Raw genomic sequence first — 24,762 nt, 5'->3', positions numbered from 1 at the left:
GGGCTGTCTGTATCTAAGGTGATTTCAAGGTCACAGCTAACCCAGTATCACATGTGGATCAACAGCTATTACCCAGAAGAGCGGATATATTTTCCTCAGTAGTCATCCTAAGCAGTTCCCCAAGTCTATCTGCAAATGGAGGCTGAGGAGCATGGCAAGAATTATTTCAAGACTAAACAAACCAGGTCTTATTTTAACTGAAAGGACCACCTGTAACAACTATTTGGTTGTGAGTCATGGATCAGACGGGAGAGATCATTCCTAAGATGCTGGCACTTACACAACAAAGTATTTGTGGAGCTAGAGATGGGGAGGACCTCAAGAACTTCCCAAAGTACTTGAGAAGCTCAGGCATGTTGTCGGGCAACACCAGCTGACCCAGTATTGCTCTCAGATGGGTTGCAGCACTGGCTATATTTGCGTTCCTAACTAGCACAGTTTCAGCTAATATGACTGGGCTTAGCAGTCACCTGTGGTGAATTAAGTTTAAATCATGTCACATTGCAGCTGGGGTCTAGGCTCGGGATGTGTATACAGTTACCAAGTCCTTGAGGTTCAGCTGACACATCGCCAGTCCTTATACTCAGCAAGTCAGTCACCTGTCCAAGTCTGAAAAGTTGTCTGAGTGGATAGGAAAAGCAAAAGGAAATGTCTCAAAAATTTAACAGTATGTTGAATTTTCCCAGCCTTTCTGCTGGGAAAAACAATTGCTATAAATCGCAAGGAAAAATCGGGGAAAAAAATGTCTGAAAATTGCTTTAAGATCCTTTTGCTGCAAATTCCACAAACACATTGCTTCCCGGAACTGGTGAGTCACCGCCTCACACAGCAACCCCTGACTGACCTGGCAGACACTGGATAGAGACAGCGCTGAACCACACGCACCCTGCACCAAGGCTGGTGAAGGAGCTGAGAAACTGGTATCATCAGAACAAGTCCTTACTAGAATGCCTTGATGCTTTTAACTCTCACTTGTGACGCTTCTCCATACGAAGTGGGTGTAATAATCTCACACTTGATGGAAGATCAGCCTGGAAGACCTATTGCCTTTGCTTCTGGATCTCGTATCTTTGAAGAAGAGAACAACATTCAGATTGAGAGAGAAACTCTGCATTTAGTTTGGGGTGTTAGACAGCTTCGCTGCTGTCTGTCTGAGCAATGATTGACTCTAGTTACAGATCATTTAACTGCTAGTTTCAAAGCAAGGAGCATCAGTAATGCAGAATGCTTGTCATGCCTGTGACTGTAAGTGACAGGTAAGGACATGGAGGTGGAATCAAGACAGTGTCTACATGCTATGTAGCACAGACCAAGCCCCAGCCCATTGTAAATGGTGCCACCTAAACCAGAGAATCCAGCATAGCTAAGGTGTTTCCCATTGCAGCAAAGGACAGATACTGGTGTACACAGGGGAAAGAAAAAAACCCCAAAAGCTAGTGTCCAAGTTAGTTTGATGAAAAGCAGCCAAGCCTACATTGAAATAGGTAATGAGTGTCATCAGATGGGGTATTCCCCAAAGCCAAGGTCATGTGAATACCCCAGAACTATTCAAAAGCTATTAGGGAAGAACTGTGTCAAGTAACCAGGGACAAATACACAACTAGAAGAAGTGATTAATCAGTGTCAGGATAGTCACTATCTGTGGCAGCTACTCCATATGGACTATGTCAGGTCAGTTAGGAGCCCTACATTTTACTGAAGTCAATGTTTAATCTAAATGGTTGGAAGGATTTCACACAGATGGTGGAGGCATCCAGACTTGCTTGCCAAGCTTTCGTGGACAGGCAGTGAGTGGTGGTGGAGCTCCCTTGACCCCTGGAGAGAGACAGGCTGGCAGCAAGCAGCCCAGCAGCTCCCTCCCCTTCTGCCTCAGATGACCCATGGTCGCCCCTCGGCTGGCCACAAAGCTGGGGATTCACTGTCGCCATCGATGTGAGGACGTTCACAGTGCCTTGGCATGAAATGCCCTGTGCTTAGAAGGAGTATAATTACCTTTCCACCACCCTAAGAAAGGTGGATTTACCACCTCAGACCGAAGCTAGCTTTTGCTACTGAAGCAACAATAGGACTAATTTTCTTTTTCGTTCCCCCTCCATTACATCCTTATTATGGTATCTTGTAGCCTAATTTACATATGTTTTGTATTACTGTGGCTTCGCCTTATCCTGCATATTCCACCTCCTTTCCCCCAGTTCTCTTGATAATAATGAGTCTGCTGTAGGGCAAAGATTTATTCAGACTATCAAATACAAAAGGTGTGTAGGGCGTGGAGGACTGTAGATCTCAGACTTTTTAAACTGGACACAAGAAAGGTTGATTTGGGGACTCAGTGCCACCACCAATGCATGGTTAAATACTAAGCCCCTACCACATTGCTCTGACACTCTGGGAAAGTTTGAAGCAAGAGGCAGCTCTAATGAATTGTGGTTACCTAGAGAGATTACAGAACCCTGCTTTGAGAGAAAACCAGCCAGCTCTGAAACACAAGACCAAAAAGCTGTGTAGCAAACATGCTTGCTGCAAGTACCGAGAGCACTGCCACAGGCAGTGACCAATGCTAAGACTCTTGAGCCTCATGTTTATGATTTCATTATCATGACTTGACACTACATGACAGGAAAATGTTGCAACAACTGCGGCAGAAAGTGCAGACACGGCTCCTGCAAGCCGTGGTGAAGTTCTTGTATATGCGTTACCTAGTGAGAAAATGTTAACCATCTCCTGGGGTTAGTTCATAGCATGCTTTATACATCAGCTTTTAGACATTATGATTTTTATGCCATTTTACTCTACCAGGAGAATTACATAGAATATTAATTGTCCACATTATTGAGAGCCTACTTCCATTGCTTACAAAGCAATAAATTCTAAAAGAGTGGTCGAGCCAAATCCAAACACATATTTGCATGCATTTGGAACACCGTATTTTTGGAATCTGCAAAACCTGTGTGGCTATTGTGTTATTTAGAGAGTAAAGGCTTATTTGTGTACAGGCTAAAACCTGAAGCCAGTGTTTAGCTGATGAAGAGGAATTTATTAAAACAGCATTTTTGTCCCAAGCTCAGTTCAGTTCTGTTTGCATGTGCAAGATTAGGTCATCCCTTTTCAGCCTTCAAGGGACCCTTCTCAGACTGAGCTGGACCAGGGCCTCCAGTTCTTCCACCAGTCTCCCAGGGCAAGGCAGCTTTGGAGGAGTTTTGTCAGCATTTCTTTGGCCATGAGTTGCATGCATCAATCAGGAAAAAAACATTTCAGCTCTAATGGAGGAGGAACCAGGCTGGCCAAAAGGGAACAGCAGTGGGAGCAACATGAAGGGCATTAACAGTTTGCAGAACATAAGAGACAGGGTGTTACGGAAAGCTTCCAGGAGGCAGGGCTGAGATACTAGAAGAGAAGTTACCCAGGAAAAGGAGTGACACCAATAGCATAGGAAGTGCCCTGAAAGCCTGGCCACAGTGAAGAGGAGAGAGGAAGGAAATGGGAGGGAAAGCAGAAGTTTCACCTCCCATGGAAATAGTTAGCAGTTATATGGGTACTGTACCAATGCTCCCACACCCCAAATGCTGCTGCTGTAAGACACGTGCAACCTGATGTAAGTTAAGCCAACCCCACTGTTAGAGTTTGCCCTCTAATAGCTGTGCAGAAGGAGCCTTCTTCCCAATGAGCACCTGGCTGAAGAGGTTGTAGCAAAGTGGTCGTACCAGCATAGCCGTCAGCTTGTAAGTTCATCACTGTAGGTTCTTTCTGCTCGTAGAGGCAGCACTTTGGTGAGGCAGCAACAGAGGTGAACCCATGATGATAACAGGCTAGGAAGAAAGTAGCAACGAGGGAAGTAAAGAAGGGGAAGTATGACATAGCTGCAACCTGGAAGGAAGTGGTAGAGGATGAGAAGATGTGGCCCCAGAGGTGCCGTGTGGACATGAGCCAGCCACAGATAAGTCTTGGTTTAAGGTGGCTTCTTAAATGTGGAAGGTCTTCAGCACACAAAGTAGACTTGGCAGGGTGGCTCCATACTTAGAACAAGCTGGAAGAGACATGGAAAGCTCCAGACAGCATGCTGAGGAAGAAAAAAAAAAAAAAAAAAAAAAAAAGAGGGGATTACATGGGGCCATAAAGCCATGAGAAGATCTCAGAGGAGATGCTAAGGTAATTCTCGCCTGTCCTGGCCAGAAATCCCCCTCTTATAAGACAGTGTCAACTCCCTGAAACCAGAAGTGCATTTATTCTCAAACAGAACAATAAAAGAAACATTTCTTTTTTCCTGCAGACATTAATGTTTCCCAACAATTAGCAAGATACTGAAATCTCTGAGTGGTCAACCTGACCCTTTTCCAAAGTGATGGGTATGACTCTCTCTCACTCCAATCTGCTTAGGAAGGAGTTTGAAATCCCATGGCAGGTATCACTCTCTCACCCCCTCCCTTTCTTAGGGGCTGAGGACCAGCTTATCATCTCAGTTTGGTGCTTTTCACAAATAACTGATGAGCACAGGATGGCTGTTTACAGAACAGGAGGGGATTACCCAAGGTAGAAGGGTTGTGCAACACCACCCTCCACCGCAACAGTCAGTGGTGGAAAGCAGAGGCCAATGGAGGAAAGGGCAAGCGCTCTGAATGTCAGGGATTCATCTCCCACCCCGCACGCGACAGGACAAACTGTGACCTGCTCAAAACCACCTGGAACAAGGACAAAGCCCAGCTGGGATCATCAGTGGTGTCTGGAGGAGACAGCAAGCAGCACAGCCCTCTCTCAGCAGTTCTGGGCCTGGAAGGAAGGGCTGGCTATGTCAGCAACCATCCCCCACTCGATCATTTTCAGCAGCCAGCTCCTCTCAGCAGCGATATTGGGCTGACAGAGCTTCAGAGACAAGTGAGGCAAAGTTATAGGTTATTCCTTACAGTGCCCCTCATACTGCCCAAAATGCACTGGATCCTGTCCAACCCACCTTTGCCTGCAGCCCCTTGCAGGACTTCCACTGCACAGGACCCTCATCACCAAACTAGGACAGATGAAACGCACCCTGAAGGTGCCAACATCTGTGCCCAAGCTGCTCTCTGAGAACAAAGCATGTCCCAAGACATTCCCCTGGCATGTCCCAGAAGGAATTTCCATGGGTAACACCAGCGATAGCTACCAGACCTCTCAGCTGCTTGACTCCCAGCTTTGGCTGGTAGGTTCCTCTATGGAGAAGACCTTAGTTTGAAGGGGAGGCATTTTCTACCTCTTTTTTCAGTGAGCGATCCATATTGTAATAATGTATTGGTGTAGTATTGTCATGGTTGCAAGGGTATCCAAAGCCTGCAATATTGACCTCTTGGCACATATGGAGGGCTAAGGTCAAAGCAGTGATTCCTGTGGTGGCATATCTCTGGGAAGGGAAAAGAAAGAACATCTGTTTAGGATTTCAAACTCATACTTTTATAACACTGACACGAGCAACACCTTTGCAGCTGGGACCAGTAGCTTCTTCCACAGTCAATATAGCAAAAAATATGTAAATTAAACAGGACAGGTGCATGGACAGCACTCTCAAAACTCAGACAAGGAGCATCTTTTGAAAAGGTGCTGCAGAAGATGAGGGCTCATGAACATACCACCTGTGGGTTGATAAAACATAGAGCTCCATGGAAATCAAAAAGCTTTGAATGGAATAAATCAGCACACTTTTTAACAAATCCACATCCATGACAGCCTATACAAGGTCTCTGCATCTCTTTCTTTTCCATGTGCCTCTTTGTGTGTATTCCCTGCTGGCAGCCTTCGTGTGATACCTCTCTTTTAATCCACACATTAAATTCCTGCCCTTGGCCTCTGTGCTACAAAACTGCCTTCTGCTCACGTAAAGCTAACATGGCCAAGTACAAACTCAAACGCTGCCTTAAAAGCCTTGTGATGGAGCAGCACAGCCACCACGCTCGCGAGCAGCTGAACATGCTCTCTGGTCCCCCAAGCCTAACCGAGCACTTTGCACTCCTCCCCTGGATTGTCCCACTTTGCACTTTCCAAACATTTTAGCAGGGAAATGTACTTTTTTTACAGCATTGCTTCAGCAGTCAGGAGACTTGGCATCTAATCTCACCCCCAGCCAAGAGTCAGTGCATGACCTTGGACAATGTTATTTTACCACACCAGGCCTTCAAGCTTCTCCTGCATTTGTTGCAAATTATAAACATCCTAGTAGTGCCTGGCAGGCTTAAAGTTAATTAAAGATTGCACAGCACCATCACAAAGATCGTCAGGACCAAAGACAAAGTATCATTAGATTCATTAATGAAATAATCCTCCATCATGCAGTGAAGGGGAAAACTGCACTCCAGAAGCAGTGGGCATAACAGCCAGCCTCAGGCCAAAGATCTGTGAGAACAGAGTGTTTTAAGGAATGCCAACCAAAATTCCTCCCATTTTCTGCTAGGTAATTATAAGCAATGGTCTTCAGACAGGGAAAGCACAGGAACATGTATGAAAGGGCTTATATGGCACAGCTGCTTGTCACTAGAGAACCAGGTTTTCTGAGGTCTAGAACTACGGACAGAAGTAACTCTAAAAAAGGACTTGAATGCAAAATGGCAAGGGGTGATGGGGCAGACTGGAATAAGAATTATGCTGCAGTGCGATGACAGGTGGGGAAAAGTCTTCCTTTTCTGGGTAGGAGCAGGGCTCCAAACCTGGAGCACCATGTTATAGGAAAAGCCTGCATTTACTAGGGGAAGGGACTAGCTAATCTAATGAAAAGGTTTTCCTTCCCCTTGCATGGCACTGAAGCAGTAAGGTATAAGGGAAGACACAGAACACTGACGTTTATCTGTCTGCTCTCCAGCGCAGCATCATACCCTACTTGATGCGTTCAGCTACAGCAGTTTGTACATCGCTTCATAGGTGACGTATGGGTTGAGAGTACAGAGCTGAGAGACATTCCCGTTGTACTCCCAGCGGGGCTGGCGCACCAAAACCCCACCTTCATCTGTAGAAGAAAGGCAGAGAGATACTTGAGGCAAGCCCACGCACACCAGACAGTGCCACGATAAAGATCCCCGAGTTAGCTGTGGTCTACTGCTCTGGCTGGGTGCTCAGAAGGACTCAGGGGTGTTCAGAGGACAAAGGATCTCCTGGTCTTTTCCACTTATTCCCATACACCTGTCTCCAATGTGGCTGAGACTGGGGTCTTTCTAATTAGTGAAAAATAAGGTCTCAAGTGCATTATGCAGCTCAGTAAATATTTGAAAGATACATGATTATTAGAGCTATAGAATATATCACTACAAATAACCTGGTTTCAACCTTCCCTCATTAAAGACATCTCACTTTTTCCTTGTTTTCAGCAATACTTCCCTCAGCCAGGAGAAATCCAAGGGCTTGAATGGGACAAATACCATCAGTTCATCATTGTTGTTGTTTTCCAGAGGGTTGGGCAGAGCTGATTCAGGGAAAAAGAGACAAGTGCTGGTTCTCTCGCCCACATCTTTCTTGTGCTCTTTTACTGGAGCATCATTTAATCTGAGAATCAAAGCCAGAATTTGTCCAGTTTCAGTATCACTTGTTCCCAACCATGGAGGCAGCTGTGTGCTGTCAGATACATCACTGGCTCCTGTGAACTCACTTGAGGGCACTGACACACATTATGGCCCAACCCGGCAGCCTGCTTCCCTGGTATGGGGCACCTCACACAGACACACCAATAGTTCCTCCCTTGTAATAAAAGGCAGACAGCAGTGGCAGACAACCGCTATTTTTCAGATAGGGAAGTGAGGCACAGAGAAATTAAATTACTTTCTCAAGTCAGAGTAAAAATGCATGTAGTCCTGTAACACTGGGATTGCCTGCCACTCCACTGAGCTGGAGATGGCTATCCAGCTCCCCAGTACAACATCTGTGAATGAGTGGTACAAATTCAGGCTCCTGCAGGGCCTGTGCTTGGCCCTGAACCGCAAGAAAATTATTTGATTACCTGAGCTGATGTATCCTAGATGTTATGTTTGCCGGGCAAGAAAGTCACATGTGCATTATCATTCCTGTGTCTCTGATTAATCGTTAAGGCTTTAGTAAGGTTTCAGTACCTTATGATAACGTGGTAAGAGTCAATCATTTTCCCAAAGCGTTGGCCATGGATGGAGTAACCGTTGCCGACCACAATGCACCTTTGGCACCATAAGCTGGCAAAAGAATAGACTGCAAGAGATTAAGTCCTTCTCTGACAAGTGTTTACACCAGGTTAGATCAGCATCCCTTGAGGACCTTTTTGGTGTTCCAAGGTAACTCCTGGGGTGGCATCAAATCAGCAAAGCCCTGACTAGTAGGACTCCAGCTGTATCCTGGACAGATGGGTCTTATCTTAGTGACCATAAGGCAATGCAGTGCCATCAACGTACCAGTAAAATTGTGAGGGATCTCTAGTTAGCCAGAGAATACAAGATGATAAAGAAATGGAGAGAAAGTCAAGTGTGGATACCCAGCAGGCTGGTAATTAGGAGGGTGAACCTTTGCTTAAGGCATGCAATGTATTATAGAGAAGAAGAATGAGAGGCCATAGAATGATTCCTCTAATGAATTAGAGGAAAGAAGGGCCCAATGAAAGCTTTTGCCAACAGCTGCCACAGTCTACTTCGCTTTCTGCTCTCCCTGAATGTGAGCAGGCAGAACTGAGGGAGGCACCCAACTTTCCAAGCCCTGGACTGTCACACTTGGGATGGAGTTAGAGCAAGAGAAAATAGATGGGATGGGGCAATACTGAGAAGAGAGATCAGGGTATGACAGAACTTAAAGGGAGGGAGCTGCGATCTAGCAGCTTAAGTTCATCAGTATGAAAGCTGCTTGAAAGGACATGTTTAAAAGGGAGAGAAAGAGAAACCTACTGAGAGAGGAGATGAACAGCGACAGGAGTGAGAGGCAGAAAGGGCTGTGAAGTTGAACACTAAGAGAGAGAACTTCAAGTTGCTGCAGAAACCAGGGCTCTCAACCCAACTATCATTTCCCTCACACACCTGCTTGCCCAACACCCATCTCCAGCCCAGCCTCATACCAGGCAAAGGATCCAGGCAACTCCTGCTGTGGAAGAAACTGCAATGTGGTAAAAGGAGAGAGAACTGGAAGACAAGAAGTCAAAGAGTTATCTTCAGGGAAGAAAAGTGGCCCCACCACTGCCAATGCGACAACTCTCCTTTTTCTTCTGCTCTAAAGAGATAGGTTTCATCCTTTCATAAAGTGCCAGGACACTTTACATGGGACAGCCTGCTCAGACACCACTCTTGTCACATCCATTTGATCAACCCTGTCCAAACTGAGGCGTTTTTCCACATAAAAGGCATGCACTTTATGACCAGCGCTACCAGCAGCCAAAGCTGGTCTGTAGTACCTCACACTGAAAAAGGCAAAAGGCACTGACCCACTCAGTATCTTCTCTCTGTTGGCATTTGGTAACTTCCACAATGGTTCCTGCTCCATCCACAAAAGCATTGCTGTCAGCTTTCCCCTTTTCATCCCTCCTGGCACAGCTAGAGCCTGGAGTTAAAGCACTGCTCTCTTCCTCTATCACCACTGTCATGGCCTATGACCTTTTCTCAAAGGTATGTCATCCAGTCAGTCCGATGTCCCCCGGTGCACTCTGATGCCCAGCTGTATTTCCGTCTCCTCTGCAGCACTCAAGGCTGCCCGGTAAGGGGGAGGGTCTCTGGCTGCACAGCGTCCGTTCAAGACACAACAACCCTGAGGGAAGAGCATTGCAATACCTGAGCTCTGCAGCCTGAAAGGCAGTTTATGGAACCACAGAACTTTTTCAAGGTCTCTCCTAAAAGGTCTGCCCATGAGCGAGTATAGGGATTTGCTGGTCAGGAAAGGCTTCCAGTGAGATCCAAACCTACCAAGAGAGACTCAGAGAGGCAGAAGTTTAGGGATGAGGGGAGCAGCCACAGCAGTATCAGACACAAGGACTAGGGCAGCTGAAGCAGGCTGCATAATGAAGAGCTTTGGAAAGCTACTGAGCTATCCTGAAGTACTTCCCAGGAATGACCCACATCTTTTAAACATAGTCTTTACTGCTGTTTCTAATCCACCTCCTCAGCAGCAGTGACAGCAAAATCTCATTTCCCTCCAGTTCTGGCCCCCCAGTTCATCACCCTTTTCAGTCGTTCCTCTCTTGGTACACGTTTGGGGAACGTTTATTCATCCTTTCATTGTTTATCCAGAAGAGAGGGGGCAGATTTCCAGTTACATTTCTGTATTGGGTTTGCATGGCAAGGTTTGGTAGCAGGGGGCTACAGGGATGCCTTCTGTGAGAAGCTGCTAGAAGCTTCCCCTATGTCCGATGGCTCCAGGTTGGACCCGCCGCTGGCCAAGGCTGAGCCCATCAGTTACAGTAGTAGCACCTCTGGGATAACTTATTAAAGAAGGGGAAAAGTTGCTGTGCAACAGAAACTGCAGTAGGAGACAGGAGTGAAACATGTAAGAGAAACAACCCTGCAGACCCCCAGGTCAGTGCAGAAGGAGGGGAGGAGATGCTCCAAGCGCCGGAGCAGAGATTCCCCTGCAGCCCGTGGGGAAGACCATGGTGAGGCAGGCTGTCCCCCTGCAGCCCAGGGAGGTCCACGGGGGAGCAGATCTCCACCTGCAGCCTGTGGAGGACCCCACGCTGGAGCAGGTGGATGCCCAAAGGAGGCTGTGACCCTGTGGGAAGCCCGCACTGGAGCAGGCTCCTGGCAGGAGCTGTGGCCCCGTGGAGAGAGGAGCCCACGCTGGAGCAGGTTTGCTGGCAGGACTTGTGACCCCGCGGGGGACCCACGCTGGAGCAGTCTGTGCCTGAAGGATTCCAGCCCATGGAAGGGACCCACGCTGGAGCAGTTCATGAAGAACTGCAGCCCATGGGAAGGACTTGCATTGGAGAAGTTTGTGGAGAACTGTCTCCTGTGGGAGGGACTCCACCCTGGAGCAGGGGAACAGTGAGGAGTTCTCCCCCTGAGGAGGAAGGAGCGGCAGAGACAAGGTGTGAGGAACTGACCCCAAACCCCATTCCCCGTCCCCTGTGCTGCTGGGGGGGAGGAGGTGGAGAAATCGGGAGTGAAGTTAAGCCTGGGAAGAAGGGAGGGGTGGGGGAAAGGTGTTTTTAAGATTTGGGTTTATTTCTGATTATCCTACTCTGATTTGATTGGTAATAAATTAAACTAATTTCCCCAAGTCGAGTCTGTTTTGCCCGTGATGGTAACTGGTGAGTGATATCTCCCTGTCCTTATCTCAACCCACAAGCTTTTTGTTATATTTTCTTTCCCCTGTCCAGCTGAGGAGGGAGTGATAGAGCGGCTTTGGTGGGCAACTGGCATCCAGCCAGGGTGAACCCACCACAGTTTCCAATTTGATTTATTCATTCATTTCATGACAAAACTCATGACGCCCATGACAAAGCCTTGCTGCACACTGATCAGTTCAACAGCGCATCTTTTCCTCTCTGATTGTCCTTCAGAGGACATTTTACACACGCATCTGTATTGCATCACTCTGCTGGCCTGCTGACTCACTTGTAGTGGTGTCAAGATGCCATTGTGCAACAATTAGCTGAACTTAGCTCTATTTCCCTTCCTGCATATCTGCACATAAACCCCAGGCTGCCAGTCTCCACCGATCAGCAGCCACTGAGACATTGATTCATCTCTCAACAAAATTCCCCAAATGAGACATGACTAACAAACCTTCCAAGAAAAGGCTTTCTCCACACCAAGCATCTCTGGCAAGCACCAAGATGCTTCCAGTGAAAGAAACGAGGTTCATTTCCTCCTAGCCCTTCCTAAAGGCTTTCAGATTGTGCCTGAGAATCAGTGATAGTTCAGGAGGTCTCTTGAAGAGGTCCACAAACATAGGGTTTTGAGCTCGTGACCGTGTTGTCCTGTCTCCCAGCTCCTGACCACTTCAGTCCCATGAACAGCCAGCCCCAGCCACCTCCCCTCAAGCACATAAAGGACTCCTTTACACAGAGGAATTTAGATGGAAACAGATGGAGAGCTAATGCCAAAGTTATGCCAAGCTGTTCAGGACCTTGAACAGCGTGAGTTTTAGAAAATCATTGGCCTCAGGTAAGCCTCATTCGTTCCTCCAGATAGAGACAGGCAATGAACAGCACTGCAGGATGTCCACAAGGCATTCTGGAAGTGACCATCAGCCCCAGGGAATCTTTACTGCAGTCTAGCTAAGGCATCTCCAGGCTCACCGATGCTGCATCATCCTGCTACTTTTTCTGTCTGCCCTGCCCTCAAGTCACTGCCAGGCAGAACACAGTCCTCCAAGTCCCCAGGGATTCACATTACTGGGTGAGCTGTTTCTCACCCAGGTGTTATCCTGGGAGGGTTGTTGCCTCTTGTTTCCTCAATAATGAATTGTGCCCCACCTTTAACCCAGACCGCAGTAGCACTGAGGTCAGAAAAGGGAAGAAGAAAAGGTAACTTAGGCAATGGGACTTTCATGTAAGTTCGCCACAGAGTAGTAGAGGCTCTGCAGGCACAGACCTGCAGAAGGCAATGGAGAGGCTGACACAGGCGCAGCAGCTGCACGGCCGCAGCACCGCAGCCAGGACCACCCCACTGTGCAGCCCACAGGACCTCTCCCCCGTGACAGCATCTCCCGAGCCCCTGCAGCCATCAGACCTGCAGACGAGCAGACCCTGTTTCAGAGTTTGGAGCCTCCAAGTGGTTATATTTGAGTTAGCCCCTTGCTAGACAAAATTAAACGGGGGCTTCTGGTGATGAACCCTAGTAAATGCAGCATCCTTTTCCCCAGCAGCTAAGCACATTTGCTTGCAAGCTCAAGCCTCACAGCGCTCCAGCAATCACTCACATCAATCTGTAAAATGACACGGTGACAGTGCAGAGAGGGGAGAGGATTGACCGCGGCACTCCCTGAGCCAGGCAAGCCCTCGGTCTCTCGACATGCTCCCCGTGGGGCTGGCCTGGCCCCAAAGCCTGGCTCCCCTTCCCTGGAACCTGCAGCCCTCCCGGCCGTGCCTGCTGCTGGGGTGAGCTGTGGAGTCCCACATCGACGGCGTTGGCTCCCTTGGTCCTTTCTCTCCATAGCTGTCAGCTGGCTGCTCCTCAGGTTGTCACAGGGGACAGAGGACCATGAAGGCCATCAAACAGCCCCTGTTGCACAAAGTGATCCATTATCCCACAGACAGGCAGTAGGATGTGGCTGCAACCCACACCATGGTTCTTGGGTGCAAAGCCCCAAGGACAAAAGCATTTGCTGAGAACAGCAAAGGCTCACAGCAATAAGAAATGTACATGCAGAAGAAATCCTCCAGTCCTGACCAGGGCTGCTTCCCGGGCTGAAATCAAGAGGTTCGCACCAGAAAAAAGGTTAGCCAAAAGCAGTTCCGTAACATGGACGATAGCTTGTCTGAGCGGCTCTTCACCTTGATCAAGGTGCTGTGCTGATTCACAGCATGAGCGCAGCTCACCCCGAGTGCCCTGCTCCACACAGGTGAATTTGGGACTGCAGACGCAGAAGGGAAAAAGTCCTCCATCATTTGCACCCATCTAAATACAACGACGCTGGTCACATCTTGGTCATTAAGCAGCAGTGAATTTTCCTGTGACAAACAACCAGCCTTTCAACTATGGTACGAAATTAGGATTGGGTTTCTTTTACTCTTGGAGGGAGATCACAAGCAGTTTCATACGCTTGCACAGGCACTGTGTCAGTGGGTCTCTCCTGGACCTCCCATACACACACAGCCCAGAGGCTTTCATCAGCTGATTACTTCTGGGCTGCTACACACATACACACAGCACAGGTAAACACCCACCTCTGGACCCTAATCCTGCAAAGATCACAGCAGCATTTATCAGAGGGTGGCTGCTAGACCTCCCACACACACACAGGAATTTAATTTGTGTATCACAGAAGCACATTAACCCTGCTCTAGCCTCCCACAGCCCTGTGCACACGTATCACACAGGATACAGGTCTTACACAGGTCTTTGCAAATATTAACACTTTTGAAAGAAGTTATTCCTCATTTGCCCTTGCTGGAGAGGCAGCATATTAGTGGGCATAGGGGAAAATTCACTTTACAATTGCGCAAAACAATAAAAAGATTTTTACACTTTGGGAAACAAGTCACCTTTTAGATGCTTTTCTACTCTCCACACCCCCAAAGACATCCAAGATGACTTGATTTTCTAAAAATACACGCAAAACAGGCACAGTTAAAGCCCCTCTGGAGAAGGCCAGCTTTGCTAGTGTCAAACACAAGTGCAAAGCCTGTGCAGAGAAGAGCTGCATGTGGCGGGGCTGTTTGCAGAAGGGGGCTCTGTTTTGGAAACACAACTGCTGGCGCAATCAATATGCAGCTAAGAGGGGACACCGTGACTAGGGCCTGTGCTCCCATTGCTAATGCCCGTGTGTTGGGAGCATGTGTAAGTCCTCCCCACCTCAGTCTGTGGGGACACTTAGGGCTGCGTGTGTCTGATTTACGGAAACACGTCTCCTCCCTCCCCTTTTCTGTCACTTCCCATTTTGGGGGTCTCTCCAGTGAAGACATCAGTGGCCAGGAGGGTCCTCTCCTTCTGTACAGCCCCAGCTCACCAAGGCCCTAAGGCAGGGGGACACAGCAGTGAGTGCTGGCTCAGAGAGAGCAGGGCTCAGCATGCATTGAGATCTTCTTACCTACACAGAGCCAGATCACCAGCTTTTTCCACTGGAAGAAGGCAAAGAAGAGTCTCTCCGCTATAGATTTGGCATTCATGCTGTCTCCATGCACATCCTGCAAAACAGCGGAGACAACACCAGACAAAAACAGGGCTGATAAACCTTCGCCTGGCACTTTGCAGAGACAGGAAGGCTGGGTGCCTGTCCCGCAAGCCTAGACCTCCCAATGCCATGCCTCCATCCCTGCAGCATTGGTCCCCCGCCATGCTCCATCTGCTGACCTACAAGACCCCCGTGCATGGAGGAGAGCGGCTGCTTTGGGTTCAAGCCCTTTTCTCACTGTTTTGCTGGGTGCTCCAGCCAGTGAAGGCAGTAGATAAGCACTCAAACTCCCTGCCAGCATAGGCAGGTCCCACCCATAACCCGAGCCCCAGAAGCAGGTTCTGAACCAGAAACAGTGACCAGGACCCATGGTCACAGCTAGTATATCCAGTAAACACTGGAGGCACCTAACTGCTTTCCCAGGGACGCTTCCTTCTCACAACCCCACAGTTTGTTCCTCCAACAAGGGAAAAGAGAGCCTGCAAAGTGCTGCTTTGACTGCCAAGCAATAAAGTCCTGTGATCAATCCTCGTAAGCCATGGAGCTTGTGTGTTTAGGTGTCTGAGTTTGACTGACAGCCTTAATTATATAGGTACAGCATCACAGCTCAAAGAGACAATTGCTGGTTCAGGCTGGTGAAAAACAGGAGTAATATGCTCTTCTCTTAGAGGGATGGTGCAGAAAGTGAGAGCTCAGCTTACCCATCTGATGGTGATCATCTAATTATCCTCAATGAGCTAGATACAAATCCCAGCTTAGCAGAGGGAAGCACACTGTGATGCTCTCAGTCCATCCTCTTCCCCCCATATTCTGGCCTGGAAAAAGACCTTCGCAAGGCTGGTTAATCCATCCAAGCAGATCTTTCTGCTCACTGCCACCCAGCTGGAGCACTGCTGCCCTCTGAAACCCAGGGCTGGCAGCTGCTGCTCCCTCTGGCCATGCCAAGGAGCTCCAGTGATCCACCAGCTGTGGGCAGCACCTGCAGTGCATCAGGGCTGGCCTTAAATGGGAAGCCCTGGTAGCCTGGTGTGCTTTGGGAAGGCAGAGTGGTTTTTTGGATGGACTTGTTCGCTAACTCGGAAGGGAGTTGGGCAAGTTTCCCAGAAAGATCTCAAGACAGGGGTGTAGAGAGAGTTAGCTCATCTCTTCTGACTGTAGACCTACTGTGGGCATGGGAGCGGGTGCACTTCACAGGCTGCTTCCTTTGCTTAAAAATACAAGGAAAGAGTTCTCTTACCATTTTTCCTGCAAGCAAGCCTTGCAGACTCACGCTGCACTCTCACTTATAAATGGGACCTCCCTTTCTCCTGCTCTGTCAAACTTTGCAGTCAAAACTAGATGCAATGCTTTCAGTCCCTAACTAGACTTAGGGAGAAAATTTTCAGGTCTGAGCAGCAATTTTGTACTTGCAACTTCTCATCCCTCTCATCTGTCTTGGGAGTTAATATCAGCCTGGCCCATTTAGGAGTTTCTTGCTGTTTGCTGCTGCTGTGCTTTCCCTAGGGGCAAGCTAAAGCCAAGGGAGGGAGAGCAGGTACAAGGAGTCCCATAATCAAATACAGCAACCACAGGGGATTAATTTAACATTTTGCTTTTAAGTGAAGGAAAGAGGCAGGGCCAAGGTAGGTAGAAGATCCTGTTTCCTTCTTATTCTTAAGACATGATAATCTGCAACCAAGCTATTCCACCTGTCCTGCATGCAGACTGGAGCAGGAGCCATAGGAGGGGGAGGACAAGCAGTTTGAGAAAAGGTCTCTTGTTGTTTGACAGAAATACAACTGGGTTTCTTCACGCGGCCGAGGCTTTCACCAACACCTCCCTCCTGGCATTGAGCAAAGTAGTCCCCAAAAGCCTGCATGCATGAATGCAAAATGCATCCTGGCTGCCAAAGGGCTTCATTTGCCCATTTTGACTTCTCTCAAGCCTTTTAGGATTCTTTTTACAGAGGCTTTTTCTTTTTCTGTGTGGTTGGTTTTTTTTCTCCCTTCCATTTTAATTAAAGTATTTTTCTCCACAGCAGGAAATGTAAACTATGCAGCAGGCAACCTTGATACATATTTTAAAAGAGGAAAAATTATTTAGCAAAGCTATTATCTTCAGATATGCACAGAAGCAATCACTAGCCCTGTTCCTAGAAGCCAGAAAAATCAAACAGAGGGAAAAGAGGGGTGCTATTCCTTAAAAAACTAGGAAAAAAGTGATAAACAAGTTTTTAATTCTGTGCCTAGAAATGAAGGGTCAGATTTTTGGCAAAGAAAAAAACATTCCTCTTAGCAAAATGCAGGAGCTTTTCCCTAAGAAACTCCAAGAGCTGAGGAGTAGCTGAACTCCTTTGAAAATCTGCTGCTCAGTATTCTCACTGAAGAAGGGCTGGCTGCTAAGCGCTAGTGAAAACCTTGTTTTGTCTAAGTTTAATTGGGAGCTGAGTGCTGCTGAAGATGTGGTCTGGGTTGTGTGTGCTAACTATATCCTGGGTTTGGAAATCGGCCCTTAGCACCTGTGCCGTACGCGGTTCTTGGCTGCACGGGCAATCTGAAGGGGAAGTGGCCAATTTACTACTCTCTGCCTTAGCTTCTCCACTTCCAAAATGGAGATGATCACAGTTCAGGCTACAAACCTAAAGTCATTGTCACAGAGCAGCTATGATCAGTCCCTGCAGCAGACCAAGAATAACACAAAAATGCCTAAAGAGATGAGGTGCTCTCCATTCTTCAGAGAGCAATTGATTAGTTGAGCTATACTGTGATTTCTGTCCATCAGATTGCAAACTTGAAAAAAAAATGGCCTAGAAAATGAGAGTACATTCTTGCTGATTCTCTTTCCCTCTTCCCACACTACTCTCAGTCTCTGCCTCCCCTGCTCCAGAAAAAAAAAATAAATTAAAAATCAACTTCTCTAAATATTTTTTTCTCTCACATCAGCCCAGCAGGAGAGGCAGAAATCAAATTATAACCACTGAAATAACCATCAGCACTTAGTGCCAGGAGGGTGGGTGGAGACACTGGAACATTTTGCTTTAGGTTTCAAAAAAAAAATAAAATCTATCTTTATTAAAATAAACAAGTGCAAAAGAAGAAACAGAAAGAAAATCAATCAGCTGCATTTACAACAGGGCGATATCAAGCAAAGAGTGCTTCATCCAAAGAGACAGACAAGAGCTGCAGGTATCAGAGCCCCTCTGTCCTCCACTCTTGGAAGAGGGTTTTTTTTTTTTCCCTTCCTTTCCTGATTCTGTGCTTTCTCTCCTGGATATATGTCTTCTTGCTTATGGAAAACTCTTAGAGAGAACTTACTCCTACGGGAACAACAGGAGGAGGAAAAGCAGAGCCATCCACCTTGTGTCCACCAGATAATTCAAGACAACCTCTATGAAGAGGATCACACTGTTTCTACAGGATCTGGCAACAATTTGGCAGAACTTGCTGGGTTTATACCTCTTCAATTCTTTGTAGATGAGAACAGATAAATACCAGGATTGTCACATCCAGATCTTTTTACAGAGTTTCTCTCCTGCTTGGATTATTTCAGGAAAAAGCATGTGCTATATGGAAATGCTGTTGCAGCCTTTCTGTTCATCTCTTCGGCTCTCCCTGGTTTTTGGCTAGAGGATTGGTAACTTCAGGAACCAGCAAACCAACAAACTTGCTCGTTTTTTTCCAAAACCCAGCTGCCAGCCAGCAGGATATTATCATGCAAGACCTGCACCAGGGCTTGATTCTGACCGGTGTGTATTTGAAGACCATCTCTCTGCCTGCATGAGCTCAGGAGGTGAAGCCAGATGAGGTGGCAGCAACTGGGTCTGAGCGAGCCCAGGGCACGGGCAGCTTTCCTCAGTGCACCCAGGCAGATGCATTTGGGGCACATTGGCTTACAAGTGCTACTTTCCAAATTAACCCTAGGCCTACCTGTATTGCTGCCTGGCTAAGCAGAGCCGGTCTCTTTGGGGAAGGTTTGTTTGGGCCTATGCAGAGAGGGGAATGGTCTCGGGCACACCAAGACCAGGGACACCACCACGTACAGCTGTGAGGAACCACTGCACAAAGCATCCACCGTGCATTTTGGAAGATACCAGCTCACAAACACAGGCTCAGGCCCATGTTGCAGCACTATATGTACTTGTGTCTCCTCTGGTCCCAAGGAGATGGGGTGATCCTGCAGGAGCAGCCAGCAGCTCGGACTTAAGGCTTCGCCCTAGTTGGGGACAGCAGAGCACTGGGCATCGCCGTTCCCCAAACCTCCCTCCACACCTTGTCCCTGGAAAGCCAGCGCACCTGCAGCAGCTTCGCTTCCATGAAGGGGTTAAAAAGCCAGTTGAGTTGCAGAGGAGGCTGAGGCGGTTTTGCGCTCCTGCAGTGCCATCATGTGCTTTAGGTGTGCACTGCAGAGACACTCCTGGCTGACAAAACTCGCAGGGGCCAAGGAGGCAGAGGAACGAGCCAGCAAAACCTCAGTGTCCCTGGAGGTGGCATGTCCCAGCTCCCGGCACCGACCACCCAGGAGTGGGAAGTCCTGCGGCCACCACCACCACATGCACACCGAGAGGTGGTCGCAGGGTAACCTGTGCTGTGATGCTCTCTGGGGGACCAAATGTTTCAGCAATCTTGACATTCTTCAGCACAGGACTGAAATCAGCCCCATACCCTACAGGGCTGTTGAAGGCTACGGAGACCTCAGAGGGGAATAGCAAAAGATCTCCCAGCAAAGGAGCCATGGAGTGGAAAATGGGGATTTTGCCCTGTATTTCACCTGGAAAATTCCCCATCCTGGAGATTTCCCAGCAGGCCCTTCTTATTGCTTAATAAACCCTGCTCCAGCCATGGCAGGTCCTCAGCTCCTGTCAGCAGGCGCTGTGCCATGTTGTTAAGTGAATCCATGGGAGAGAACGCTCATTAACAACACCAGCAAACAGCATCACGATGCCTTGACAGCACCTACGGTGACAGCTGTAAAGTGCCCCGATCAGTGACGGCAGCAGTGACTGGCAAGCACAACATGGTCTCCTGCCATCTCGGGGGACCTGGGAAGGGGACGTCCAGCAGCAGAGCTGGGGACAGAGGCACCCTGCAGCGTGCACAGCGTGAGGAGGGCAGGGCACGTGGCTGGCAGCACTCGGGGCCACGGGTGTCATTGCATTCCCTTTGCTTGCTGCTGTCTGGCTCCCTGGTGGGAAAAGGCACCTTGAGATGCTGCAGCCATCTCGCGGGAGCCAGACCTGTTTGCATCTCCTCTGCGGTCAGCGTGGGTCCTGCCCCTCCACAGGGCTATCGCTGTCATTGCACGGGCTGTTGCCTTTTCCCGTTCCCCTCGTCCCCTCCAAGGCACAACTCCAAATGAAACCCTCCTTCAGTCCTCATGTTTTCTCCCATTGCGCTGATGCCAGTTTTCCAGCCCAAAGCTTTGGCAATTCATCCTGCCCTTTGCAGCTCCGGCCATTCTTCCCACTGAGCCTCACACAAGCAGCAAGATATGCAGGCAAGCCCTGGAGCCTAACCAAGCCCTAGGCTATTCTGCAAGGAAAAAATGAGCTATTGCATGGGGAAAATGAGTGATTGCAAGGGAAAAATGAACTAATGCAAGAAAACCCCAACCATTGGGGCAGAAGCCCTGCAGGGCAGGTAGAACAGGATGGATCCACGTGCACTGTCAGGCTTAGGGAGAAATGATGGCTTTCACAGCCCTGGGGTATGCGCATGCTTTCCCACATCTCCCTGGCTTGTGGTCCAGCCTGACACAAGCAGAGGGGAAGATGTGCATGTCACAAGGCCCCAGTTTCCCCTCCAGTGCCCCCTGGTCTGGAGCTGGAGCCCAAAGCCCTCACAGCTCTCCCTGACTGCCTGCCCACACCACGTCCTGGGGCAGACTGTCCCAGAGAACACTAAGCCCCTGGGAGGACAGACCACGAGGAAACGGCTGGAGAGCAATGAGAGGAAAAAGCTTTTCAGGGCTTGCTCTGCTTGTGCCTCCGAAGGAGGCTGCTGCCGGGTCCAGCCCTGCACGCTCGGGGCTGAAAAGCAGACGCTGCGAGCAGCACCGCTGCAGGGACAGACACAGTGGCAGCACGGGGCACTCCTGGCTTCGTGGCCCTTGTTTCTGGCTTTTGCGCTCACCAAGAAACTATGAGTAAATAAAGTAAAAATTTTTAAAAAGCACCAGAGGAGAGGAAAGTGTAGCAGCCTGGCAGCAGCGGGCATGCACAACGCAGGGCACGCTGCTGGCTAGCTGCGCCAGGGCTCCAGGTTGTGAAACCAACTGCTGAGAGCGCCATGGCCTGAGATAGCTTTTCTGGTGTGGAAAGGAGGAGAAGAAATAAGGCCTGGTGTTAGGTGAGGGCAGGCAGGAGCATGGGGGCTGCTCGCAGTGCGCAGGGGCTCCCCCTCAGGCCCCGGCTTTTTTCCTCCTGCCCTGCCAGCCCGGGCAGCCATGCGAAGGGCACCCCTGCCAAAATGGAGGCCTGCCCTGTCCCCCTGTGCTTCCAGCTGGGCTCTGCGGTTCCCTGCCTTCACCCTCCCCGCAGGGAGCGGCCCCTGGGCCTGCTCCCAGCGAAGGGTTCGCATTTGAGTCCCTCGGCCTGTAGCAGCTTTAACGCTTTGGGGCTGGAAGGGGGCCTTGTCCTTCCTCGCCACCCAGCTCGCGTCCAGGCGGCCTTAGTCATGGTGGCCTTAGTCATGGTGGCCTTTGCGTCCCCAGAGCGACAGCCCCCCCAAGGCCTGTCACAGCTGTGAGGCACCGAGCGCCCAGCAGCCCCCACAAGCCCAGCAGCCATTTTTAGCCCCATGCCATGCAAGCCAGTCCCCATTCCCCTGCCCTCATCACGCACCGCAGACCCCAGGGAAGCACAGCCATGGCGAGGACAAGCCAGGGCCACCGCCATGGTTTGAATCCCAGCCCTGTCCCAGCTGCCAGCCATCCTAACCCCGAGCCGGCAGTGCCTAACTCTGCCAAGGTCCCCCCCGCACAATCCCTGGGCTGGGGGATGAAATCCCTGGAGGTGGTGAAACTGGCCCACAGAGACAGATGGCTGGCGGGGGGGGGTGTTTCTCTGAGAAGCTGCTTTTTCAGACTGTGTACCTGCCACAGCCTCAGCGAGGCGTTCCCTGGGAAGGGGAAGGTAGAGGAGTGAATCACCGCCCCGCCACAACGCCCGGTGGAGAAGCAGAGGGGTGAGGTGGGACGGCAGGGGACGGTGTTCCTGTGGAGAAACGCAGCCAAAAACCTTCCTCTGGCAAAGCTTTTTTCACAGAAATTTTGACTTTTTAATCCAACTAACAAGGAACCAAACTATTTAGGCTGCAAGTGTTATAATTAGCTTTGGCAATGCTCCCACCTCAGCACCCAAGATATTCCTGGTTCCCTCTCACAGTACAGCTCTCTAGCTGGACTACCTTCACTGCAATAGGTGGCTTTGGCTGGCCAAGTTCAAGTATTACTTTTTAATGAAAAAAAAAAAGATATTTGGGAGAAAGTAGGTTCTTTGCAATCAAATAATAAAATAAAGGATCTGCCCCAACCAGATTCTGACAAAAATTTCTACTCAGAGGAAATTTATGCCAGCGTAAATGGATGAAAAATGTTATTAGAGTGGAATCACAATATTTTATATTCATTTTATAGCAGTCTAAATGACAGCAAAAACATAAGCAAAATTAGAGGCGTTCATACATTTTTATTTCTTTCCTCTTTGCATTTCCTTCCCTTTCCTAGCCTGCTCCATCTGGAGGAAGGTTTCCAGCCAGGCGTGCCTGGCAAGGAGTCAAGGGCAGGGGGACGCCCTCAGACCAGTATCCAGGGCTGATTTTGGGTAGCAAGAGAGAAGGAAAAGAAGGATCTATTTAACCTCATGCTCTTTGTTAAAGCTTTATAGAAGAGCGCTGTGGTAGAGAGGACTCTGACACTGTCCGTCCCACAGACACCCTTAACGTGCCTTCTATCACCACGAGCCAAAAACTTCCTACAGCCAACTATTCTCTCAGTCCCTTCTCTACTTAAGCATATGTTTAATTTGAAATCACGTTGACAACGGTAGGATGCAAGCGGTTTTGCTTAGATGCTCTCCTGATGTGGGTGTCTAGCTACCGATCAGCCCTATCCCTTTTCCTTCCCCCACTTTGAGTCACACTTCCCAATTTTTTTGCTGGCGGTGGTGTCTATTTTAATAGATGGGAAAGAGATGCCTCTTCAGACTTACTGTGCTGCAATCAGCTATCACCTAGCTAGGAGCTGCTGGAATGCTACTTTTGAATTACCTCTTGCATACCTAGAAAACTTGCAGCCAGTGGCAGAGTGGGAAGAGGCTGGTTTTCAGGTTCTCCCCATGCCTGGAAAGGCAGCAGGCAGCTCCACGTCTGCTCAGCATCCACTACTCCCACAAGGGCCAAGCCTGTTGCAGTGTTTTGGCCCAGAGGCAGAGAAAAAATAGCTTTGATTTGAGATAAGCAGGATGTTTTCCACTCAGAACTTCCAAAGAGATATTAGACAGGATCAATGGAGCGAACTTCTCTTTAAACACCATCTGCAGAAGACAGAGATCCAGAGTTAACAGGGAAATGAGCTGTCTGACACGAAAGTACTGTCCTTTGATTTCATCTTATCCCTGTGCCAAAGCAACCAGCCCTTAGGAGCACAATGTTTGGTGTGTCTGGAAACATTCTTCTGTGGTTCGGAGACTTTGCACAGGAGCTGGGGGAAACCCTGTTTTGCCCTAGAGCAGACCCACAGCAGCGGGGACTGCAGCGGCAGTTCACCATCATGTACCAGCTCCCAGCAGTGATGGGCACTGCTCCTAACTACACTGACCCCTCTTGAAAGCAGGTTAAGCCCTTCCTGTACAAGTGGGAGCTTTTGTTTCGCATATTTACACAGGATGTCTGCAGGAGGGCTAAAACAAATCACCAGAGCAGACAGAGCTTGAGGGCTCTGCCAGGTATCTCCTGGTAAATTGAGCTAAGATGCTGCATGACCCTCGCTATCTGCTGGACACTGCCATCCCACCACAACCGGCCGATCCCGCCGTGGATGTCTGCTGGAGCCCGCACTCCCCACACGCTGCCAGGAGAGGCAGAGGAGGAAGCACGAAGGCACCACATGCGAGCTGCCAGCCACCCACTTACGTCTGCCAAACTTCCCAGCACGCTCCCCCAGCCCAGATGAATAGTGTAGGTTTGGTCACGCCACTGAGGAGCGTCACCGCTTCAAATCATGAGACTGACTTAAAAATAATAAATGGTGATAAGTGAAAAATGCTCACTTCCTCTTCATTTCCCTAGCGTTTAGGAGGGTTTCGCAAGCCTTTAGAAATCCAGGTCTTTCTGTGATGGCTAAAAGTTTGGTTTTGCTTTAGTGAAACCTTATGACTCTTATAATTAAAAGGTCCCAAGAACAGGACTTAGAAGTTAAAAAAACCCCAAATATAACTGTATTTACAATAAAGCCCACCAGAACAGGCTACAGTAAAAACAAACTCTTTGGTCAGGCAGTTTGGCTGCCTGTGTATTTACAGGATTTACTGAGGTGCAAGAGGAATGGATACAAATTGACATGGGGACAGGGATGTGTTTTTTAAGTTCTATAAGTAATTCATATAGCTTCAGCAAAGCGTCTTTCTTTCTGTGCCTTCCCCTTTCCACTGCAGCTGCATCAGCTGAATCGGTGAATGCCACCAGCATCACCTTATGCATTTGCAAACAGACTATAATACAGGTAAGGACGCTGGCTCCCCTCCAAGCTCACTACTGCAGGTACCAGCGGCAGAAGGTATCCATGGGCATGTGCAAGCTGATGTGCCCTATGAAATCAGAATGTCCACTGCAGACTTACCAATTCTGGTCTCCATTAGCCCAGCCATCTCTCTGCCGCTCCCTGTTTTGTGAGCCAAACATGTCCAAGGGATGGGAGGTGAAGAGAGAATGATTTTTCACTGTCTTTTTAATGCAAGAAGTGGGAACATCGAGTTAAATTAGTAGGTGATATGCTGAAAACAAAATAAGATATACAGCTCCACACAGGAGAACTATGGGACTATTTGAGTGAAGATTTTGTGGA

The 24,762-nt window shown here is 48.9% G+C and overlaps 1 pseudogene; it reads right to left on the bottom strand.

Annotated features, from left to right (window-relative positions):
- Positions 1–4,749: 4,749 nt before the first annotated feature.
- Positions 4,750–14,719, bottom strand: LOC115335321 (annotated as a pseudogene).
- Positions 14,720–24,762: the final 10,043 nt, after the last annotated feature.

The sequence above is a fragment of the Aquila chrysaetos genome, chromosome 24, assembly GCF_900496995.4.
Source record: "Aquila chrysaetos chrysaetos chromosome 24, bAquChr1.4, whole genome shotgun sequence".
In the NCBI taxonomy this organism is placed as follows: domain Eukaryota; kingdom Metazoa; phylum Chordata; class Aves; order Accipitriformes; family Accipitridae; genus Aquila; species Aquila chrysaetos.
Note: the sequence above shows the minus strand (reverse complement) of the source record. Positions and strands in the feature narration are given on the sequence as shown.